Here is a 23,184-nt window from a genome sequence, read left to right as displayed (position 1 = left end):
TTGAGACAGAGTCTCATTCTGTTGCCCAGGCTGGAGTCCAGTGGTGCGATCTTGGCTCACTGCAACTTCTGCCTTCTGAGTTCAAGCAATTCTCCTGCTTCAGCCTCCCAAGTAGCTGGAATTACAGGTGCACACCATCATGCCTGGCTACTTTTTGTATTTTTTAGTAGAGATGAGGTTTTGCCGTGTTGGCCGGGCTGATCTCAAACTCCTGACCTCAGGTGATCCGCCTGCCTCTGCCTCCCAAACTGCTGGGATTATAGGCATGAGCCACCACGCCCAGGGGCCCCAAGACCAATTCTTGACAAGATTGCAGTGAATTACTTCACTTCCAAGAAATGCCATAAACAGACCTGATGATGCAAGCTTATAATCAAAACCCCCACCTGAATTCTAGATTATTTAGTGCTTTCTTGGTCCACACAATTCAAGCCTTCCCTTTCTTACTTCTTAAATATTCATTAATGCAGTTATCGCTATTGATGAAATTCCACCTTTTAGGAAGTTGTATAATAATAAAATGACGTCATTCCTGGCAGAATATAACTCAGTTTTTGATTGAGGGGTCAGTTCATTTTGTTTTGATGGTAGGAAGGGGAAGTAGTCAAGTGGTCTGAGTATATCTAGACATTTATTCAGTCCACTGCAATTAACGACTGTGGGGCCTAAGAGACATAATTTTTACGTCTCTGGGCCCCTCTCTTGTGAAATTAAGAGTTTCACAAAATTATAAGATCTTTTCCAACTTAGACTTGCTGTAACCAGCACTCAAAATAATCGGTTTCACAACCAATCTGTTCTATTTTATTCAATTATGAATTTTTTAAAGAAAGTCTCTGGAGGCTGGGCAAATCACTTTCCTTCTAAAGTTTTATATGGTTTTACTTTAAAAGTATCCCCTGTAGCTGCTCCCTGGCTTCCTTCTACCCTAGGAGTCTGTTCATCTGGTAACCAAGTGCTGAGACCCCTTGTGATCTGAGGCAGGAGGTTCAAGGTTGGAGCAGGGGGACATTTGGGGAGACTTTAAAGGGCAAGTTGTCCCTCGGGCCAGAAATGGTCAGGATTGGCATGCTAAGTTCAAGGCTCAACCTTCACTTCCTGAATTTCATTTTGCACCCAGAGTAGGAAATACACTCTGTAAATCTTCAACTACCTACATGTTAGCAAAAGTGAGATTGGTGAGGGAGGTGCACAAGAATTCTGCTTAAATCTGTTCAGTCTCCAGAATCATACCCAACAAAGAGTCTTTCCATCCCAAGATTAGCAAGAGTGACCAGGCCAACACCTCTCCCTGGTTAAGAGGCAGGAGAATAGGGTCTGGAGGTGGGGAACTTAAGGCCAATTCGTGTGGAATGAAGGAAAAACTCCAAGGTTTAGGGGCAGGGCATCTGAGGCCGATTTGTGCTGACTTTCTCAAAGAGAAAACACCCAGGTCTGGGGGCAGGGAGTCTAAGGTCAATCGGCGCTGACTTCCCAAAGCTGGATCAAAAGGAAAACACCTGGGTCTGGGGGCAGGGAACCTAAGGCTAATTAATGCAAACTTCGTAAAGCTAAACCAAAAGGTAAAACCCCATCTCCCCAAGCCCCAGTAGCAAAGGGTTAAAGGTTACTCTCCCTACAACCCTTCTTCTTCCATCACATCTCAGATGGAAAGGGAGAGTGCCTTGGATTGCGCCCGGGCCAAGCAGGGACAATCCCTTCATCTGCACAGGGCACCAATTCACCTCAGCCTTTAATTAGTCACGGACCAAATCCTTCATCCAGATAAGGGGTAATGGATAAGAACCTCAAAAGGCACACTTAAAACCCAGGAAACTTTGTAACCAGGCCCTTGAGCCGCTTGCTCTGGTCCACCCCTACCCTGTGGAGTGCTTTCTCACTTTAATAAATTCCTGTTTTTGCTGCTTCATTCCTGTGTCTCCTTCGTTACTTTGCTTGTGCATTTTGTCCAATTCTTTGCTCAAAACGTCAAGAATCTGGACAACGTACACTCAAAGCCATCCTTCTGGTAACAGAGTTGACATGGATTCTAACCCTCTACCAGAATTGTTGAAAGTGAGCCCTTGGTTTGATTCCGGGCAGGCCTGGATTACCCTACCTTTCAGGTGGAAGTTTGCCTGGAGGCAAATTGCGGTGCAGGCGACCCGCAGACCTGGGTAATAAGCCCAGCCGCAGAGCAGAAGGCTGCACTCCCATCTGCCTGCCCACCCTCTGCCCGTCCTCAGCATTTTCTCACTAAAGAAAAGGTTTTTAGCAAAAGTAACTTTGCATTGTGATGGATTTTTCATCTTTATCTTACAGACAAACTAACCCAAAATAAAACACTAAAAGGTATTCCCAATGGAAGCATCTCCAACCTCTTTTAGAGAGGATTTAAAGTTGCCAGTATTGTTTGTTGTCACTGTAAGTTTTTAAAATATATACAGTATACATGTCAACTTCAAGATGTAGCACTAAAACCAGAGCCCTCTGGTGCAGAGGGAGTCCCTGAGCAACCCCCATCCAGAAGAGCAGCTGTGGGAAATGGGGACCTGGCCATTGCCAAGCTTGGAAAAGCCTCCTTGTACCAGCCTGATAGCGCAAGGCTTGCTCAGAGGCTGGCCCCCTCTTCTATCCCCATCCTCCACCCAGGACATCCTGCACTGATTATTTCTAAATCAGGACCAAAGGCAACAAAGTGTAAACTCTACATTCCATTCCTTATGTAAGAAAGCCCTATGAAAGTTTCCCTCTTGGCAAGAGAGAAAGTGGAGGAGGGTTAAGGAGTTGACAAACTCCTTAAGGACTGCACATTTTAAAGGAAAATTCTCCCATCTTCAATTTTCCCATGGGAAGAACCTTCAAAAAGAGACTGATTAGGGCCATGCATCATGTCCCAATGCATCATGATCTGCGACAAAGCAATTCTGTTTTAAATAAGGTTGGGGAGTACTGCACATTAATCTCTCTCTTGCAGAGTCACGCTGTGTGTTAGCATGCTAAGGGTTCTGAGAAAAAACTACTGTAAAGCAACCTGCTTATGTTTATCGCAAGATTTCCAAAAGCCTTTTGACAGTCTTTTTTCTCTCTTTTATGTAACACCTATTAACATCTGTTCTGAGAAATACACATTGGGAAATGCTGGTGTAATGGAACATCAGAAAACCTTTGAAGTCAGAAAACCAAGGTTGGAATCACCGCTTGATCCCTTACGTGCTGTGGGGCCTTAGGAAATTGTCTTAACCTCCCTGAGTCTCTGTTTTGTCATCTTCAGAATTAAGTTAATAACTCCAACCTCATAAGGATACTGTGAGGATGAAATAAGCAAGCTTATTGCTTGGCATCTGTTAAATGGTAACTTGTTATTAACAAAAGTGACACCTTATGGAGTGGAGGTTGTAAGGCACTGCCCAGATCCTGCTGCTGGAATAAAGGAAGGATTTGTTTCCCAAGCTGCTGGGAATGCTGCACAGGAAGACAGCCCTCAGCTCTCAGTCCTCTTCAGGAATTGTCTTGGCTAAAAAGAGCTAATCTGGGCCAAAGGCAAGTCCCATCTTTAGGGCAGCTGTGGAAGGGGCAGAGGTTACAAAGGTCTGGCTCCCTCACCCTATTTGGGGACAAGTCTGAGAGTTGTGCCAGCTTCAGAGCTTCCCATGGCATTGGCTAAAGTCTCTCTTGAGACGACTGCAGCCTATCTTCTCCTCCCAGTCCTATCCTTTCTCTTTCTTTGTCCTTTCTTGCGCTTCCGTTTCTCTACAGGTGTCAATCCAAGAGCACTCCCTGATAAACTTCCTGCAAATACATTTCCTGGAGACCCAGCTGATACCACATTGATTCTAATAGGCTACCTTCCATTCAGACTTTGAATGGCAGGAAAGAAAAGTGTGCAAAGGTCAAAGGGCCTCAGAGAGACCCAGGTTTATGCATTTAAGCATATATGAGTTCCATATAGAGAAATGCGTCACCACAGCTACTCTGGGCCACTGCCTATGGGGTAGCCCTGCTCTGCAAGGAGCAGCTTTAAAAAAAAATTAAATTAAAATTAAAAAAAGAAAGGCATCACTGCTTGAACCCAGGAGTGTGAGGCTGCAGTGAGCTATGATCACACCAACTGCACTCCAGCCTGTGTGACAGAGCAAGACTGTCTTAAAAAAAAAAAAAAAAAAAAGGAAAGGAATGCATTACATACCAGGATACCAGGAAAACATCCTCTCCATCAGTGATCGGTTCCCTCAGGGAAACAGAATACAGCTTTATTCCTCAAAGTGTGGCTCATCAGCATCACCTGAGAAGCTTGAAAATTGTGAGGCTTCCCAGGCCCGTGCAGAGACTATCTCAGGAGTAGGTCTCCAATAATACCGGAAATAAACATTGGTAACAAAATCTCCAAATGATGTTGATACAGGCTATCTTTGGACCACCGTGGAGAATCAGTGCTGCAGACTTCTGTAAAGGATCAGATAGTACATAAGACTGGCAGGCCATGTAGTCTCTGTCATAACTATTCAACTCTGGTTGTGGCATGAAAGCAGCCACAGGCAATATGTTCGATGAATGAGAGTGGCTGTGTTCTGACAAAACTTTATTTACAGAAAAGGCAGCTGGCCGGATTTGGCCATAGGCCATGCTTTGCTACCTTCTGCCCTAGACCCTTGCTATTCAAGCCTTGGTGCTAGGACCATCAATATCATCTGGAACCATGCTAGAAATGCCAAATCTCAGGCCCAGTCCCCAAACTACTGGATAGAACCTGTCTGTAACAAGACAAGTAACAAGATCCTCCGCTGATTTCCAGTACATTTGAGTTTGAGAAACAATGCTATGTGGTGTCCATTGGGGCAAGAGTACAGATTAAAATGCCATGAGTTGGTTAGCTTCTCTCTGTTCCGTGATTACAGAGGAAAGATCAGAACCTAGGCTGAGCCAGTTCTTGCAAAAGTGTGACACACAAAGCAGGCTGGCTTCATGTACCCATTTACTGGGAAAACAGTAAGTTCTAACTTTCTAACCGGGACCCTGTGATTAATATGATAGACACACAATTTTTAAAAAATGCAATCAAGGCTGGGCACGATGGCTCACACCTGTAATCCCAGCACTTTGGAAGGTTGAAACAGGCAGATCACTTGAGGTCAGGAGTTCGAGACCAGCCTGGCCAACATGGTGAAACTCTGTCTCTACTAAAAATACAAAACTTAGCCAGACATGTTGGCAGGCACCTGTAATCCCAACTACTCTGGAGGCTGAGGCAGGAGAATCGCTTGATCCTGGGAGGCAGAAGTTGCAGTGAGCTGATATCATACCACTGCATCCTAGCCTGGGGGACAGAGTGAGACTCCGTCACAAAACAAAACAAAAAATGCAATCAAGCTGAAATATAGGGAGAGAAAAGAAAGAAAACTTATTTTTGAGGGAAAGTAAGAGTGGAGGAGATAATCTGGTTGCCAGGCACTAGAGCTCATCTTCCTGAATCATACCATCCTGTTTTTCCAGTAGAGACATCACAATATTGCATTAGTCAAGTGATTCTGCAACATCATTTAAATGACATAAGGTGTCTGCTTGTGTCTGAGCATGATTCTGAGGGTGGACTTGTGCCAGCCCGTCTGTTCCTCAGAGATTATATCCAGAATTAATTATATTAGAAACTCAAAAACAGCAGGCTTACTTTGGCACGATGACCCTAACAATGGATATAAAAGGATTGTGCGCCAGAAGAACCCGCCTCTTAAGGGACACCACCAGCAAAAGGGCAGATACATCTTGTCCTCCCCTCTGTCCATGCACTAAGGAAAGCCCAGAGATGCTTCCTTTGCTAGATCTAGCCATTCCATTCTCTAGAGCAGTGGTCAGCAAACTTTTTCTGTAAAAGACCAGATAGTATATGTAGGAAGGCAAAATTTTCTTTCTACCTTTTTAGGATCCCTGGCTGAGCCTGAGAATTAAAGTGACATGAAATAGATTAACAGAAGAAAAATATACACATTTAATACAAGTTTTGGTTGACACAGGAGTCTTCCTAAGAAAATAGCATGGTCTTGGCTGAGCACGGTGGCTCACGCCTGTAATCCCAGCACTTTGGGAGGCCGAGGCGGGCAGATCACGAGGTCAGCAGATCGAGACCATCCTGGCTAACACGGTGAAACCTCGTCTCTATTAAAAATACAAAGAATTAGCTAGGCATGGTGGCGGGTGCCTGTAGTCCCAGCTACTTGGGAGGCTGAGGCAGGAGAATGGCCTGAACCCAGGAGGTGGAGCTTGCAGTGAGCTGAGATCGCGCCACTGCACTCCAGCCTGGGTAACTGAGCGAGACTCCGTCTCAAAAAAAAAAAAAAAAAAAAAAAAAAAAAAAAAAAAAAAAAAAGAAAAGAAAGAAAATAGGAGAGTCTTATTAGGTTGAACAGAGAGAGGCAGTTGTGGAAAAGTAACTAAATTATGTGGCAGAGGCTAAAGGAAGATAAGAATTAGTTTAACAAGGTCTGTTTGCAAAGAATTCTCTCAGCTATGACTCTCCACCAAAGAATGGTCTTTTTCTCCTGGTACAGGGAGGGCATCTTTCACATGGGAGTCTTTATCTCCCGTTTTCTGAAAGAAAGGGGGAAGATTACCAAGCCCTTCTTGTATCTCATGTTTCTCAAGTGCCTTCAGCTAGAAGTCTCATGTCAAAGAGGCATATTTTCGGGTGACATATTCTGACCCCCTTCATAAATATTTTGGTTCTGTCAGCTATAAGGTCTCTGTTACAACTACTCACCTCTGCCATTCTAGTGGAAAAGCAGCCATAGACAATTTGTAAAGGAGTGGATGTGGCTGCTTCAATAAAACTTTGTTTGCAAAAGCAAACAGTGAGCTGGATTTGGCCTGTGGATTTTAGTTTGCCGCCTCCTGCTCTAGAGTCTGGTCTAGACTACTGCCTTTCAAACATTAATATGCATAGGAATTAATAAGGTATCATGTTAAGATGTAGATTTTGATTCAATAGATGGGGTCTGAGATTCTATATCTTTAGCAAGTACTCACATGTAACTAATGATGATGATCCAAGGACCATATTTGAACAGCAAGGCTTGAATTAAGACTAGTAGTTCTCAATCCTGAATGCACCCTAGAATCATCTGAAGAGCTTTAAAAATACCAGTGCCTGGTTTTCACTCCTTCCCTGCCACACTCCACTGATTTCTCTTTTTTTTTTTTTTTTTTTTTTTTTTGACATGGAGTCTCGCTCTGTCGCGCCGGCTGGAGTGTAGGGGTGCAATCTTGGCTCACTGCAAGGTCCACCTCCCGGGTTCACGCTATCCTCCTGCCTCAGTCTCCCAAGTAGCTGAGACTACAGGTACCTGCCATTATGGCCGGCTAATTTTTTGTTATTTTTAGTAGAGACGGGGTTTCACCATGTTAGCCAGGATGGTCTTGAACTCCTGACCTCGTTATCTGCCCGCCTTGGCCTCCCAAAGTGCTGGGATGACAGGCATGAGCCACCACACTCAGCCCATTATGATTTCTTTATTTTGTGGTGTGGCATGAGCATCAGGAGTTTTTTGTTGTTGTTGTTATACGTTCAGTTCTAGGGTACATGTGCACAATGTGCAGGTTTGTTACATAGGTATACATGTGCCATGTTGGTTTGCTGCACCCATCAACTCATCTTTACATTAGGTATTTCTCCTAACGCTATCCCTGTCCCAGCCCCCGACCCCCAACAGGCCCCAGTGTGTGATGTTCCCTGCCCTGTGTCCAAGTGTTCTCATTGTTCAACATCCACTTATGAGTGAGAACACGTGCTGTTTGGTTTTCTGTCCTCGTGATAGTTTGCTGAGAATGATGGTTTCCAGCTTCATCCATGTCCCTGCAAAGGACATGAATTCATCCTTTTTTTATGGATGCCTAGCATTCAATGGTGTATGTGTGCCACATTTTCTTAATCCAGCCTGTCATTGATGGACATTTTGGGTTGGCTTCCAAGTCTTTGCTATTGTGAATAGTGCCAATAAACATACGTGTGTGCTGTGTCTTTATAGTAGAACATGATTTATAATCGCTTTGGGTATAATACGCCAGCTAATGGGATTGCTGGAATCAAATGGTAATTCTAGTTCTAGATCCTTTGAGGGCATTGCCACAGTCTGTCTTCACAATGGGTTGAACTAATTTAAAACTCCGCCACCAATAGTGTAAAAGTGGTCCCTATTTCTCCACATCCCTCTCCCAGCATCTGTTTGTTTCCTGACTTTTTAACATGATCACCATTCTAACTGGCATGAGATGGGATCTCATTGTGGTTTTGATTTGCATTTCTCTGGAGGCATACAGGAATTTTTTTTTTTTTTTTTTTTTTTTTTTTGAGATGGAGTCTCGCTCTGTCGCCCAGGCTGGAGTGCAGTGGCGTGATCTTGCCTCAGTGCAAGCTCTGCCTCCTGGGTTCATACCATTTTCCTGCCTCAGCCTCCTGGGTAGCTGGGACTACAGGCACCCACAACCACACCTGGCTAATTTTTTGTATTTTTAGTAGAGACAGGTTTTCACCGTGGTCTTGATCTCCTGACCTCGTGATCCGCCCACCTCGGCCTCCCAAAATGCTGGATTACAGGTGTGAGCCACCGTGCCCAGCCTGGAGCATCAGGATTTTTAAAAGCTCCCTAGGTAATCCTGATATGCAACTGAAATTAAGAATATTGCCCAGCATGTGAATGAAAGAGTTAAGGGTTTGTTTGATAAGTCTTAAATTCACTGCTCAGATTTATAAAATGGAACACTTGATCAGAATGAAGTTATCCTTTGAGGAAAGGAAATCTTTCTACCCAAGAGGAATGGCACTTGGGTAGAGAGTAACCAGGTCTCTGAATTAGCCAAACAGGATTAGATTTAAAGCCCAAGCGGATGAATAAGCTGTATAGAAGGGAGCAGCCCCTTCCTCTGAGATTGAGGCAAGAAGAGCAACACATGATTTTGTTAGGGGCTAGAAGCTGGGGCATTCATGTCAACTGTCTTGTAGAGGAAGAGATACTCAGCCAGCAAACACTTTCTGAGCACTTAGCATGTCCCAGGGGAGGTCACCTGCTGAGCATGGGAAATGAAAGTGGAGTGAAAGACTTGAAGAGAATTGTGAAAATTTAGAACAGGTTCTGTGAACACTAGGAGAACATGCAGAGCAGGGGACAAATGGATTTCCCAGTGCTGTTGTCGGCCAGCTGCAGTTAGAAACATTTTTCTGCTGAATAAAAGGAAGAATTTGCTGACAGTAAAAACTGTCCTGAGTTGTCACGGGCTTCCCTTGGAAATGGGGAACTTCCAGTGGCTGGATCTCAACCATAGGTGAGATCAGCACTTTTCATCCGGAAAACCTGTGTATCAAGAATAGTCGAGCGGGATGTTACTAGTAATTTTGGCTAATAATGATACCAACATATGCAAATGCATAACTTTTAAAATGCACTCTAGAATACCATCAAGGCTGAACCTGTAATAGCATCCATCTTAATTACTTGCATTATTGATTCACTTGGAGTGGAAGATAAAAGGTGTGGTGCAAGCTTAGCTGCCAGGAATTGTACAGAACCCACTAAATTATCTGATCTCATCAGCAGAGGTAAATATATCTCATATGTGAATGTTATCCACTGAGTGTGGGGGAATGGAAAAATGGGCTGAGAACTGTTGAGACAGATGACAACGTAGTCGTGGGAGATCTAAGAATTGAATGGAGATCTGAGAATTGAATGTGGAATGGGGATGTTGACTTGAACAGTTATAATTCTTCCTACTCTGATATTCTGTGATTCTAAGAAAACACCTGTGTGTCTGAATCTTCCTTGGGTTTGAAAGTAAAAGCTTCACACAAGAAGGGAATGAATCACTACATAAATTATTCAGCGCTTGAAGGCCCTCAGAGAATTACTTTCTGTTCTTTGATTGAGGCAGGGATTTTCTCCTAGATCCTTAGTCTGAATAAAGGCTGAGTTTTGGATCTCTCAGGTCCAGAAAAAAATGTTATAGATAATTAGGCCATCATTATCTAGGCCTCCTCCATCTTGGATCATTATGACTATAAAAGCATTACCTTGTGCATAGCTTGCAATACATTCTTTTCCCTACTTACAGTCCAGAATTGCTGGTTGAGATCGATAAGGTGTTGTTGCAAAGGGATTTCACAGCTAGTGGGAAACAGTATGACATAACAGTATGCCTGCGGCCAGATATCAGTTTTACTATGTTCCAGGTGGTTACCTTAACCAGGTTACTTTCTGCTCAGTGCCAGCCTCATCACTGGTAAAATGAGAATAATAATGTATCAGAGGGTTACCGTGAAGACATAATACACATCGAGTGCTTTGAACAGCACCTGGCAGGTATAAGGTAGTTAAGTATTCCAGCTACCTTACTTACATAATTCCTACCTTCTAGGAGCTGGAAGAAAGATACACTTAGATGGATATACTTTTTCAACCCATGCAGCCAACAAAATAAGATCATAAAACCAAAACAAAAACCTCCTTTTTTTTTGTTTTTTTTTTTTTTTTTTTTGAGACAGAGTTTTCTCGCTCTGTTTCGCCGCCAGGCTGAGTGCAGGTTGCCGGATCTCAGCTCACTGCAAAAGCTTCCACCTCCCAGTTAGGCCATTTCTGCGCCTGCCTCCAGCCTCCTGAATGTAGCTGGGGACGTACAGGCGCCCCACCACCTCACCCGGCTAGTTTTTTTGTATTTTTTTTAGTAGAGACAGTTGGTTCACGCGTGGTTAGCCAGGGATGGTCTCGATCTCTTGGACCGGTGATGCCGCCGCTTGTCTCGGCCTCCCCTAAACAGTGCGTTGGGGATTTACAGGCTTTGAAAGCCGCCGCGCGCCCGGCTTTTTTTTTTTTTTTTTTGAGGGACAGTCTCACTCTGTCTGTCACCTAGGCTGGAGTACAGTGGCGCGATCTTGGCTCACTGCAAGCTCCGCCTCCCGGGTTCACACCATTCTCCTGCCTCTGCCTCCAGAGTAGCTGGGACTACAGGTTCCCACCACCACGTCCAGTTAATTTCTTTTTGTATTTTTAGTAGAGACTGGGTTTCACCATGTTAGTCAGGATGGTCTCGATCTCCTGACCTCTCTATCTGCCCACCTCGGCCTTCCAGAGTACTGGGATTACAGGCACAAGCCACCGCCTCCCGCCCGACCTCCTTTCATAGGTTCTCCTTGTTTAAAAAATTAGGCACCAACTCTTTAGCTTGGTATCAGAATCCTTCATGACAATGCCAATGTTTCAACACACATAATACACTCTTCCCCATTAAGTCAATGACCTACACTTGAACAAAATCTGACCATTTGCTGTGTTCCCAGTGGGGACAATATGTCCCCATCTCTGAAAGCTTATTCATAGTATTCACCCAATCTGTATGCAATATATTTTTCACTCATCTTTGCTGGTTAATATCTTCTCATCCTTTACCATCCAAGCCAAGTGACTTTCTCTATGAAGACTTTCTTTAAAACCCCGGTAGACAAAATATGTCTATCCCTCTCTGTGGTACCTTAACACTTTATATACTTGATACTTTCATTACCATACTTTTCATACACTTCCTTGGTGTAGAGTTATTTTGTAAATTCCTCCAGATTTTAAGTGCCTTGAAAGAGAATTTTTTCCTTATTCATCTTTATTTCTCATCCTGTGACTGGCTCCCACCATCACTGCCCCCACAATATGCACAGTGCAGGCCATGCTGCCTTATAAATATAGGCATTTGATAAGTGTGGACTGGTTATGGGACTCTCTGGGACGTAAGAAAGCACTTAATTGGAATGAAGATTGGGAAGAGTTCCCTATCCAGCCTAAGTGGGGCAAGAAAGAGCAGATGCTGTAACCCAGGGGCTTTGAGCACATATTAAAATTAGATATTTAAAGTCCGAGAACAAATTCTAGCACATACTGAGTATTAGGCATATTTTAGATGCTAGCCACCCCCTCTTCTAGAAGATCTGCCCCCTACCCACAGCCCCTGATGAAGTTGTGAATGAATCATCTATCTTTGTTCTACTGCAGTCCCCACTCCATCTTGAGTCAAAGCCTACCTACCCTACAGCCTCATGAGACAAGATGAGCTCAGCCACAGGCTCTGTCCACTGAGATTTCAAGTTAGGACTTAAAAATACTCAACTAGGAGCTATAAACTCTAAAATTGTTGCAATACTAACAACAACAAGAACAGCTGTATTTATTGAGTATATGCTATGTGCCAATCACTGTGTGGCACATAGTACATGCTCAATGTACTTAAGGACAATATCTTTACTCCTCACAATACTCTGAAGGTGAGGCTGTTATTACCCCCATTTTATTTTATTTTTATTCTTATTATTTTTTGAGATAGAGTCTTGTTCTGTTGCCCAGGTTGGAATGCAGTGGCGCCATCTTGGCTCACTGCAACCTCTGCCACCTAGTTTCAAGCGATTCTCCTGCCTCAGACTCCCATGTAGCAGGAACTACAGACGGGTGCCACCACACCCGGTTAGGTTTTGTATTTTCAATACAGACGGGGTTTTACCATTTTGTCCAGTCTGGTCTTGAACTCCTGACCTCAAGTGATCCGCCTGCCTCAGCCTCCCAAAGTGTTGGGATTACAGGTGTGAGCCACTGTGCCTGGTCTCCCCCATTTTATAGATGAGAAAACTGGAACGTAGAGAAGTGAAGTTTTAAATCGAGAGTCAAACTCCAGCAACCTGTCTCCAGAGTCTATGCTCTTAACTACTGTACTAAAATATGTTTCCCCGGGGCAGGGCAAGTCAAGGTGAAATGTCTCAAAGACTCAAAGATGGGGCACAGACAAGCCAATGAGTAAGCAAAGGAAGACGTAAAAACAACTATGGGGGAGGAGCAAAGGGAGAAACATACGTGAAAGATTACACAGTCCCCAGGCAGCCACAGAAAGACACAGGACAACCCCATTTCCCCATAGCTATAAAATTCCTGTGGCTTGGCAATATTACATTTCCTGCCTTAGGATTTTGTAACCCTCACTGCTTATGATAGACTGACCTTTGCACTAGCTAAATAAGTGGAGCATAAAAAGAACCTGGTGTACATTGTTAAAAGCCTGTGTCTCCATGTTCAGTGTGGACTCAGAAGTCACACTCACTGCTCGGTCCTCAAGTCAGGCCAGCTCCCACTTTGCAAATCATGAGTAAGAAGACCTTATTGGAGCTCCAGCTCTGCCACGCTATTAAAACTGAGAAACCTTGAACTGGTCCTTAATGTGTTTGGACCTCAGCAGCTTCATTTATAAAATGAATGTCAGGGGAGGGAAGAACCAATAACAAAACATTAGACCTGCCATCTGCCTCTAGCCAAAAGTTGTGACTGAGGCTCAGCTAAGAGTAAGTGGAAAAGCCATGCAAATGCAGAACTTTTTTTTTTTTTTTTTTTAAGCTTAGCATTCCTTAGGGCTTGTGTGTAAACCATGACTGTTACCAGTGGTGCTAGGCCAGTCAGTAAAGAAAAAAGTAATGCTACCTATCACGCTGGCATTCCCCTCTCTCACATCTCTGTTTACAAAGTTACAGGTATTGCCAGAAAATACCCACATTCCTTTGTTCTCACTAATGAGTCAACTCTGGAAGCACCAGTCCCTTTATCAGTAAGACAGATCTACCTTTTCCAAGTCTTTGTTTACTCATCAACAGAAACATTCTCCTGGGCTGTTCTCCATAGTCTTGGCTCACAGTCTTCCTGTGTCTTTGTGCTTCACCAGACTTTACCTTTTCTGCCCACTTGGACCTAGATGGCCTCCCGCCCCCAACAATAAGGGCTATGATTCCTGCCAGCGAGTCTCTTGTTTGTTTTGGGGAGAAGCTTACTTGGCAACAAAGAGATGGGACAGATAGTTATTAGCTTGAGTGCCCAAAGAGTGTGATTCACTGATACAGTTAAATTTACAAGACACAGAGATGTTATATTTCATTGAATTTTGTCGTAGATTTATTTTGTTAAATAAAATTCACAGGAGGTCATTGGTTTGGACTGAGCTCCCCCTGCACTAGATCCAACAGGCCAAGCCAAAATGGAGTCACTCATGCTGATGTTCTGCACTACCATGCCGAAACTGAGTTGTTTATCTGACCTACTAAGAAATCAACAGAGATAATAGTGAAATTCCCAAACAGGCCAGTTTTAGGAATCCTTCTCTGCCTTAACCTTTACAAGAAAAGTAACTTTGAAAACCAATCTACTCTTTGTTCTCTGTTGGGGCTTTCCTCAACCCTTGCCGATAAGCTAACCTCCCCTGCTCAGCTCATAGGAACACTCATTCAATTTTATGGAATGAAGTGTTGCCCAACTCTAGAATGGCAAGCAAAAGCCAATTAAGATATTTTAATTTGTTATAATTTTGCCTTTTGTCAGTTTGTAAATGAACTATGCCGCCCTCATGAATATTGGGTTGTCCCCACCTTCAGAAAGGTCTTATGTCTCATCAAAACCATAATATCACTAAATCATAGTCTTCCTGTCTTGCAACTCATGCAGACATGACCACAATTTCCCACAAATAAATGATATTTGAAGCTTATTTTATTAGATTATGGAATGGGAAGGACCCCCGGCAAGTTAAAAGCCCTGGGGTAAGATTGCCAGATAAAATACACAATGCTGAGTATATATGTGTGTGTATATATATATTTTTTCTTTTATATATATATTTTTTTCTTTTTTCTTTTTTTTTTCTTTTCTATATTATCTGGGCTGGAATGCAGTGGCATGAATACAGCTCACTGCAGCCTGACCTCCTGGGCTCAAGTGCTCCTCCTGCCTCAGCTTCCCGAGTAACTGAGACTACAGGCCTGGGACACCATGCCTGGCTAATTTCTTTTCTTTTCTTTTTTCTTTTCTTTTTGTAAAGACGAGGTCCTGCCATGTTGCCCAGGCTAGTCTTGAACTTCTGGGCTCAAGCAGTCTTCCTGCCTCAGCCTCCCAAAGTGCTGGGATTACTGGCATGAGCTACCACATCCAGCCCTGAGTTAAATTTGAACTCCAGCTAAATAGTGAATAAACAACCAATATTGCATGGGGCAGAATTATACTAAAAAATTATTTGCTGATAACTGAAATTCAAACTTAAAGGGAATCCTGTATTTTTATTTGCTAAATCTGACAACCCTACCCAGAAGTCCAATTCTGACTTTTACAACAGATAAGAGTTATAAATTTAAATTCTGTCATCCTCAGAATCCTCTATAAAATGAAAAGTCTGAATAAGATGAATCCTAAGATTTCTTGCAGTTCAATAATTATGTAATTCTGTGACTCAAGTACTAATGAACTACAAATGTGACACTGGGCAAGTTAATTCCTTGGTGGATCTATTTCGTCCTCTTCAAGATAAGGATGATAAAGCCAACGTCACAATTATTAGATGAATGGACCTGGCTCATGACTTGTCTTAGACAAACAAAGCTGGATATTAAAGAGGTGAAAGTAGGTTTTATTCAACTACTGACAGTAAGGAAAGAGTTGGGCTGCCTTTTGATTTGTGCAAAGGTAACTAGGCATTTTAAAGGGAAAATAAGGGAGGAGGAAGCGTGAGCAACTGCAGCTCAGGCAGAATCAGGGAAAATGAAAAATGACCAAGGGTTGGTCAGGGTAAATGTGATTAGGCTGACGGCATCTGCTAGCTGGTAAGTACAGAAGTCAGGATTCTATCCTCCCACAGAGACTAGGACTCCCAGGCCTTATTCTTCCTGATGATATCGCAAAGGAATAGTTTTCAGGTCCTTGAGAAAGATACTCGTGAGTTGTAGGAGATACATATACATCTCAAAGCAACAGAGAAAGGACTCAGAATTGTAAGCCACTTTGATTTCATGTGCTAGGAAAGGGAAGTCAGGGGCCTATTGTCAGGTGTTGACGAGAACAAACACTAAATGTTTCTGACAGCCTTGAGATTTTCCTGACAGGAACTCAAAAAGGGGCAGGGTTTTCTCAATGATGCCGCCTTCCGTGCTAGAAACCATGCTACCATTGGTCAAGTCTTAGTGCAGGACTGAGCAGTTCTTACGAGTCAATAGTTCTTTGCAGTTCTCATCTTCAAAAGTGGATGGCATAGTAACTTGTGCTTAATAATTAATCATTTGTTTATTCATTCAAAATACTATAAAATCCCTCATGATCAAGCTGTATCTTAGGAACTTTTTTTTTTTTTTTTTTTTTTTCCGACGGAGTCTTGGCTCTGTTGCCCAGGCTGGAGTGCAGTCACATGATCTCGGCTCACTGCAAGCTCCGCCTCCCATTCTCCTGCCTCAGCCTCCCGAGTAGCTGGGACTACAGGCGCCCGCCACCACACCCGGCTAATTTTTTGTGTTTTTAGTGAAAATGAGGTTTCACTGTGTTAGCCAGGATGGTCTCGATCTGCTGACCTCGTGATCTGCCCACCTCGGCCTCCCAAAGTGCTGGGATTACAGGCTTGCGCCACCGCGCCCAGCCGAGTTTGCTCTCTTTCTTTCACTCTGATGTTGAAGGAAAGGCTAAGCCAGATGCAGTGGCTCCAACATGCCCCTAATATTGCAGGCACCTTTATTTCTGCTCTATCAGCTTTACTTCATCTTTGCAGTTGTCTTCTCATTAAAGGTTGGCCACTGCAGTTCCACATGATCCTCCTGCCTCAGCCTCTGAAGTAGGTGAGACCACAGGTGTGTGCCACCATACCTGGCTATTTTTTAAATTTTTAGTAGAGATGAGGTCTCACTATGTTGCTCAGGCTGGTCTGGAACTCCTCGGCTCAGGTGATCCTCTTGGTTTGGCCTCCCAGAGTGCTGGGATTTCAGGTGTGAGCTACCATGCCCCACCATTTGCTTAAAATATTATGAGTCTTTGCAAGTTGCTGGTAAGCAATGATGGTGCTGCAGTTTAAAATGAATCTTATTTCTTCACTAAGGCATCTCTTAAGACTTGTCATTGTCACCATTTTTGTTGACACGAGGTTGGTGACCTATGGACTCAAAATACACATCTTTATTCCAGAATTTGTATGTTAGCTTTCAGCTTGCCCTCCCTTCATTTGGTCCAAAATAAAAAGATTCCTCAGTTTCTGAATAGGTGAAGGTACTACACTGATTTAATTATATCTGTATTGCAGCAAATCTGAGCTGGATCTGGGGAAGAGTGTGTGTCCTATTTTTGTTTCTCTTTACTCATTAGATTTCTATTTTTAAATGGTGCTAAATTGTGAATTTAATGCAATGCACACAGAAGCAGTCATGGGTGGAATTTTATCCCTCCTTGGCTCTAAAGAGTTTTCACAGATTTAGGCTTTGTGTAAAGAACTTCTTGGCCAGGCGTGGTGGCTCACACCTGTAATCCCAGCACTTTGGGAGGCCAAGATGGGCAGATCATGAGGTCAGGAGATCAAGACCATCCTGGCTAACATGATGCAACCCCATCTCTACTAAAAATACAAAAAAAAATTAGCTGGGCATGGTGGCAGGCGCCTGTAGTCCCAACTACTTGGGAGGGTGAGGCAGGAGAACAGCGTGAACCCAGGAGGTGAAGCTTGCAATGAGCTGAGATAGAGCCACTGTACTCCAGCCTGGGTGACAGAGTGAGACTCTGTCTAAAAATATATATATAGAGAAAGAGAGAGAGAGAGAGAGAGAGAGAGAGAGAAGAGAGAGAGAGAGAGAGAGAGAAAGAAAGAAAGAAAAGAAAGAAAGAAAGAAAGAGAAAGAACTTCTTCATCTTTCTCAGATTATCCTCTTTTTTTCCACTCCATTGATGTTGCCTTGGTTCTGGCCTTCATTACTGCTTGCCTGGACGATTACACTCTTGGTTTTTTTGTTTTATTTTGGTTTTTGTTTGTTTGTTTTATTTTGAGGTGGAGTTTTCGCTCTTGTTACTCAGGCTGGAGTGCAGTGGTGCAATCTCGGCTCTCTGCAACCTCGCTTCCCAGATTCAAGCAATTCTCCCGCCTCAGTCTCCCTAGTAGCTAGGATTACAGGTATGGGCCACCACACCTGGTAAATTGTTTTGTATTTTCAGTAGAGACGGGGTTTGACCAGGTTGGCCAGGCTGGTCTGGAACTCCTGACCGCAGGTGATCCATCTGCCTCAGTCTCCCAAAGTGCTGGGATTACAGGCGTGAGCCACCACGCCCAGTCTATACTCTTGTTTTAAAATGATTACTCTACTTCCAGCATCCCTCACAGTGTTTGTTAGGCTAAGCTGTGTGTAACAAAAGCCCCAAGTAAGAGTGGTATAAACAAGATAGAAATTTATTCTTCTTACAGACCTTCTGGGGGTGGAGGATTTTCCCCACTGGCATGGGGAAGAAATGCTGGATAGAAACATAGGGTTGTTTGGGAGAAAGAGATAGGGTAGCTGCCATATGACATAGAAGTAGAGAGATACAGAGATGTTTAAGAGTTATGTGCAATGCATTTCCCTTCTCCATATTCACAAGAAACTTTAGTAATAATTGACATTACTTGTCTGTGCTTTTATAGCAGCAGTCCCCAACCTTTTTGGCACCAGGGACAGAACTGGTTTTGTAGAAGACAATTTTTCCATGGACTGGGAGGCGGGGATGGTTTCAGGATAAAACTGTTCTACCTCAGATCATCAGGCATTAGATTCTCATAAGGAGTGGGCAACCTAGGTCTTTTACATGTTCAGTTCACAATACGGTTTGTGCTCCTGTGAGACTCTAATGTCCTTATGTGTGCAGTTCACAACGAGGTTCACGCTGCTATGAGAATCTAATACCACCGCTGATCTGACAGGAGGCAGAGCTTAGGCGGTAATGCTCACTCGCCCACAGCTCACCTTCTGTTGTGCAGCCAGATCCCTAACAGGCCACGGACTGGTACCGGTCCACAGCCTGGGGGTTGGGGACCCTTGTTTTAGAGACTCATTTAAATATGTGATTCTTCCAGAATCATTAAGGCAGGTGCTAGGACTTGCCCAAGGAGGCTCAGCTTTATTTAGATTGCAAATGAGTGATGATGTCTACCTGGACTCTCTACAGCACCTGGTGAGGTTTCGGAGCAGCATCTTTCAGTGTGTGCGAGTTTAGAAATTGTCACGGTCATTTCCACCAACATACTCTGCTTTTCTCACTTCAAGAGAAATTACGTTTCATCTTTACCACCACCTCTTATTTACCACGAACAAATAGAATAACTGAGACCACACAAAGACACTAAGAATCTCACATCTTGCCGGGCATGGTGGCTCAAGCCTGTAATCCCAGCACTTTGGGAGGCCGAGACAGGCGGATCACGAGGTCGGGAGATCGAGACCATCCTGGCTAACACGGTGAAACCCCGTCTCTACTAAAAAATACAAAAAACTAGCCGGGCGAGGTGGCGGGTGCCTGTAGTCCCAGCTACTCGGAGGCTGAGGCAGGAGAATGGCATGAACCCGGGAGGCGGAGCTTGTAGTGAGCTGAGATCCGGCCACTGCACTCCAGCCCCGGCGACAGAGTGAGACTCCGTCTCAAAAAAAAAAAAAAAAAAATCTCAAATCTTTTCGGTTCACAGTTGACTTTGGCAGAATGAAAGAATTCACAGGCTGACTATTCCCACTGGCTTCTTACTGCCCTTACCTAAGAAAGAAAGAAATGTCAAGGTAAGTGGCTAAGTGAGCCCAAATAAGGGACATCTACATTGTGTTAAATATAATTCTTTATTCTCTGTGGCCAAATCAAAAGCACAGACATGAGTTTCACACAGACCAATAGGAAAGTCCCTACCTAATGTGTCTTGTGGCCTCTGCACCACATTGTGAGAACCACTGCCATCAACTTTTGCTTTATGTTGGTCTTTTGAAGTCTTCCTTGCATTCATTGGCATTCCCATCCTTATTCTTATCACCTCTCAAACCTCTGTTTGAAGAAAGTGCTGAAGCAATCCTGACCCTCAGTCCTAAGCAGAATATGTCATGAGGCAGTCAGTGTCTTACATTCAAATGTTCTTTTTTGAGGGAAAACAGCCACAACAGCCAACAGAATGTCATTTATTGATTGTGCAAAGAGAATAGAACACTGCTTCATGCAGTGAGGAATGACATGTGCAATGAGAATAGAACACTGCTTCATGCAGTGAGGAATGACACATAGTCATCTAGTGTGACAAGGCATGGGTGGAAAAAGCCTTGAGCTTGGAGTCAGAAAACCTGGGCTCAAATCTTGACTTTTTCACTAATACACATTTATGTTATTTGCAAAACCTCTCTAAGCTTTCACTTCATCTATAAAACAGACACGATATTATCTATCTCACAGGATAGTTTTAAGGATAAAATGAGATAATCAATGTAAAATTTCCAGAACCATGTTAGGCATTCAAAAAGTTAATCTGCGGGGGTTGCGGGGCAAGGGGAGGGAGAATATTAGGACAAATACCTAATGCATGTGGGGCTTAAAACCTAGATGATGGGTTGATAGGTGCAGCAAACCACCATGGCACATGTATACTTATGTAACAAACCTGCATGTTCTGCACCTGTGCCCCAGAACTTAAAGTTGAAAAAAAGAAAGGTAATCTGTGGAAACATAGTACATCCTCCTTCCATGTAGTCCAGTTGCTAAAAGAAGTAGCTTTTAAATAAATACAACCAAAGAGCCACAAATAATTTTTAAAAAGGACCCGAAACTACTTCTTGGAAAATATGAGAGTATCCAACTCAGATTGTTAGTGAAACTTCTCCCAACCCCTTTCCTATTCTTCTTCTTCTTATATCTCACAATCCTGTGAATCCTCTTATTTTGCTAAATCCCAACCCACCTCTCAAAACATCTTGACCAGTATCTCCCAGAGTATGGAATTTTTTCCTTATTCATCTTTATTGGGGTGATAAATACAGCCCATCTACCTAAGTCCTTCCCTTTTTCTGTAGATCTTTTTTCCTTCCCATTGCTTTATCCAGTTGTTTTTATCAAGCAAGTCTAGGAATGGGGCATGATAGACACAAGCACTACTCAAAGTTCAGTGATTGTGGGCAGAAAACCAAGTAGGAAAAGACAACATTCTTCTTCTCAGAAAAGAAGGAAAGACTGGGAGCATCTTCATTTTAAAACTTGCTTTATTCAGTCATATTTGTAAACAACAACAACAAGAACAACAGCAAAAACAGATTGAAAGCCAGTTACAGAACACAGGATGAGATTGGAAGTTCAGTCAAGCCTTCCGGAGGTGTCTGGAGTAAAAGTTTGGAGAAAAGCTACTTTCGGATTGGATGATCGGAGCTAGGGGAGCAGGTCCCAGGTGCTTCCTTGTATGAATGGAATCCTATCCAGGAACTCTGTATCCCTCCATGAGCAGAGCAGGTGTTTGCTCTCCTAAAAGTTTCCTCTGTCATCTGTTCTATTGCACCTGGAGTTAGCTCTATCACAAATTCCTTCTTATAGGCACAGGCGATGCCCATGCAAATATACATCTGCAGTTTTGCAGAAAGAAGAACTATAATTCTGAGCTCAACAAAAATGTCACATCCTGCTAATGCAAAAAATTCTCCATTGTCTTCAGCTCTCACAACACTAATCTGCAAATCAAACTGAGTACTTCTTTGCTGCAATCATACTTGGGATTGCTCCTCAGAAACAGATTCACTAAACACCTCACTAAAAAAATGTGGCAGGTGTTTACATGATTCATTTAAAGCTGTTTCTTGTGTTTTATTTTATCTTTTGTAGCTTGCTTTTACCTTGTGGGGGTAGGTTTCAGGAAAGGTGAGGTTAATTTAAAATTGTGATCAGATTTGTTTAAGTCGCCGTTAGTTGATAGTCCAGCATTTCTGTGGAAGAGACCACTGTAGGTCAATGTGTTTTTATTTCATCTGATTTCATCTGACTTTTATCTCGTTCATTTTTTTTTTTCCTTGGGTAAATATCACTGTCATTGTTGTTTCCAAACCTAGGTAGCCTCTCAAAAGTTTTCCTCATAACAACCACTTCTCTTCCTTGTTCAAGCTATTCTCCCAGTGGGAAAGGTTGTGCTTAGTGATACCCAGCCAGCATCTCAATCAAAATCCATCTGCAGACTTCCTTCTTTCTGGCACCCCTTCCTCATTATGCTCATCATACTCAGTTCACTTGTTATCTCTGCACACTCCTATGTCACTAATAAGATGTGATCTGGGCCGAGTGCAGTGGCTCAAGCCTGTAATCCCAGGACTTTGGGAGGCAGAGGTGGGTGGATCACGAGGTCAGGAGATTGAGACCATCCTAGCTAACACAGTGAAATCCCGTCTCTACTAAAAATACAAAAAAATAAAATAATAAAATAATAAAAAAATTAGCCAGGCATGGTGGCAGGCGCCTGTAGTCCCAGCTACTCTGGAGGCTGGAGAATAGCATGAACCTGGGAGGCGGAGCTTGCAGTGAGCCGAGATCGCTCCACTGCACTCCAGCCTGGGTGACAGGGCCAGCCCAGACTCCATCTCAAAAAAAAAAAAAAAAAAAAAAGATGTGATCTGGCATCTGTTGGCTCATTGTGTTGTTGTTGTTTTCAGTTATTTTTAAATTAAGTTCATTAAATAACTGTTTATTGAGGACCTACTGTGTGAGTTTCTGTTAAAAGTCTCCAGGAAATACAAACATGAATAAGACAATCTCTACGTTCCAGATATTTTATTTCAACCTTTTACAGAAACTAAAATTTTTCAAAATCTCTTAACAGCTTTATTAAGATAGAATTCCTATGCCATACAATGTACCCACTTAAAGTGTACGGTTCAATGGCTTTTATACATTCACAGAATTGTACTTCCATTATCACAATTTGAGAACATTTTCATTAGACCCCAAAGACCATTACACCTCTTAGCCATCACTTCTCAATCCCCTCCCATTCCCCTACCCTAGGCAACCACTAATCTATTTTAAAGATTTGCCTATTCTAGGACATATAAATGGAATTTTGTATGAATGGAATTTTACAATCTGCAGTTCTTTTTGACTGGTTGCTTTCATTTAACATAGTGTTTTCAAGGTTCATCCATGTTGTAACATGTATCAGCACTGCCTGCCTGCCTGCCTTTCTGCCTGCCTGCCTTCCTTCCTTGCTGCCTGCCTTCCTTCCTTCCTTCCTTCTTTCCTTCCTTCCTTCCTTCCTTCCTTCCTTCCTTCCTGCCTTTTTAAATTTTTGACAGGATCTCACTCTGCGGCCCAGTTTCAAGTCATCCTCCCACCTCAACCTCCCAAGTAACTGGGACTACAGGTGCCTGCCACAACTCCTGGCTAA

Source organism: Rhinopithecus bieti, unplaced genomic scaffold, assembly GCF_001698545.2.
Source record: "Rhinopithecus bieti isolate Rb0 unplaced genomic scaffold, ASM169854v2 scaffold_30785, whole genome shotgun sequence".
Lineage (NCBI taxonomy): Eukaryota > Metazoa > Chordata > Mammalia > Primates > Cercopithecidae > Rhinopithecus > Rhinopithecus bieti.
The sequence above is the reverse complement of the archived record's forward strand: the minus strand, read 5'-3'. Positions refer to the sequence as shown.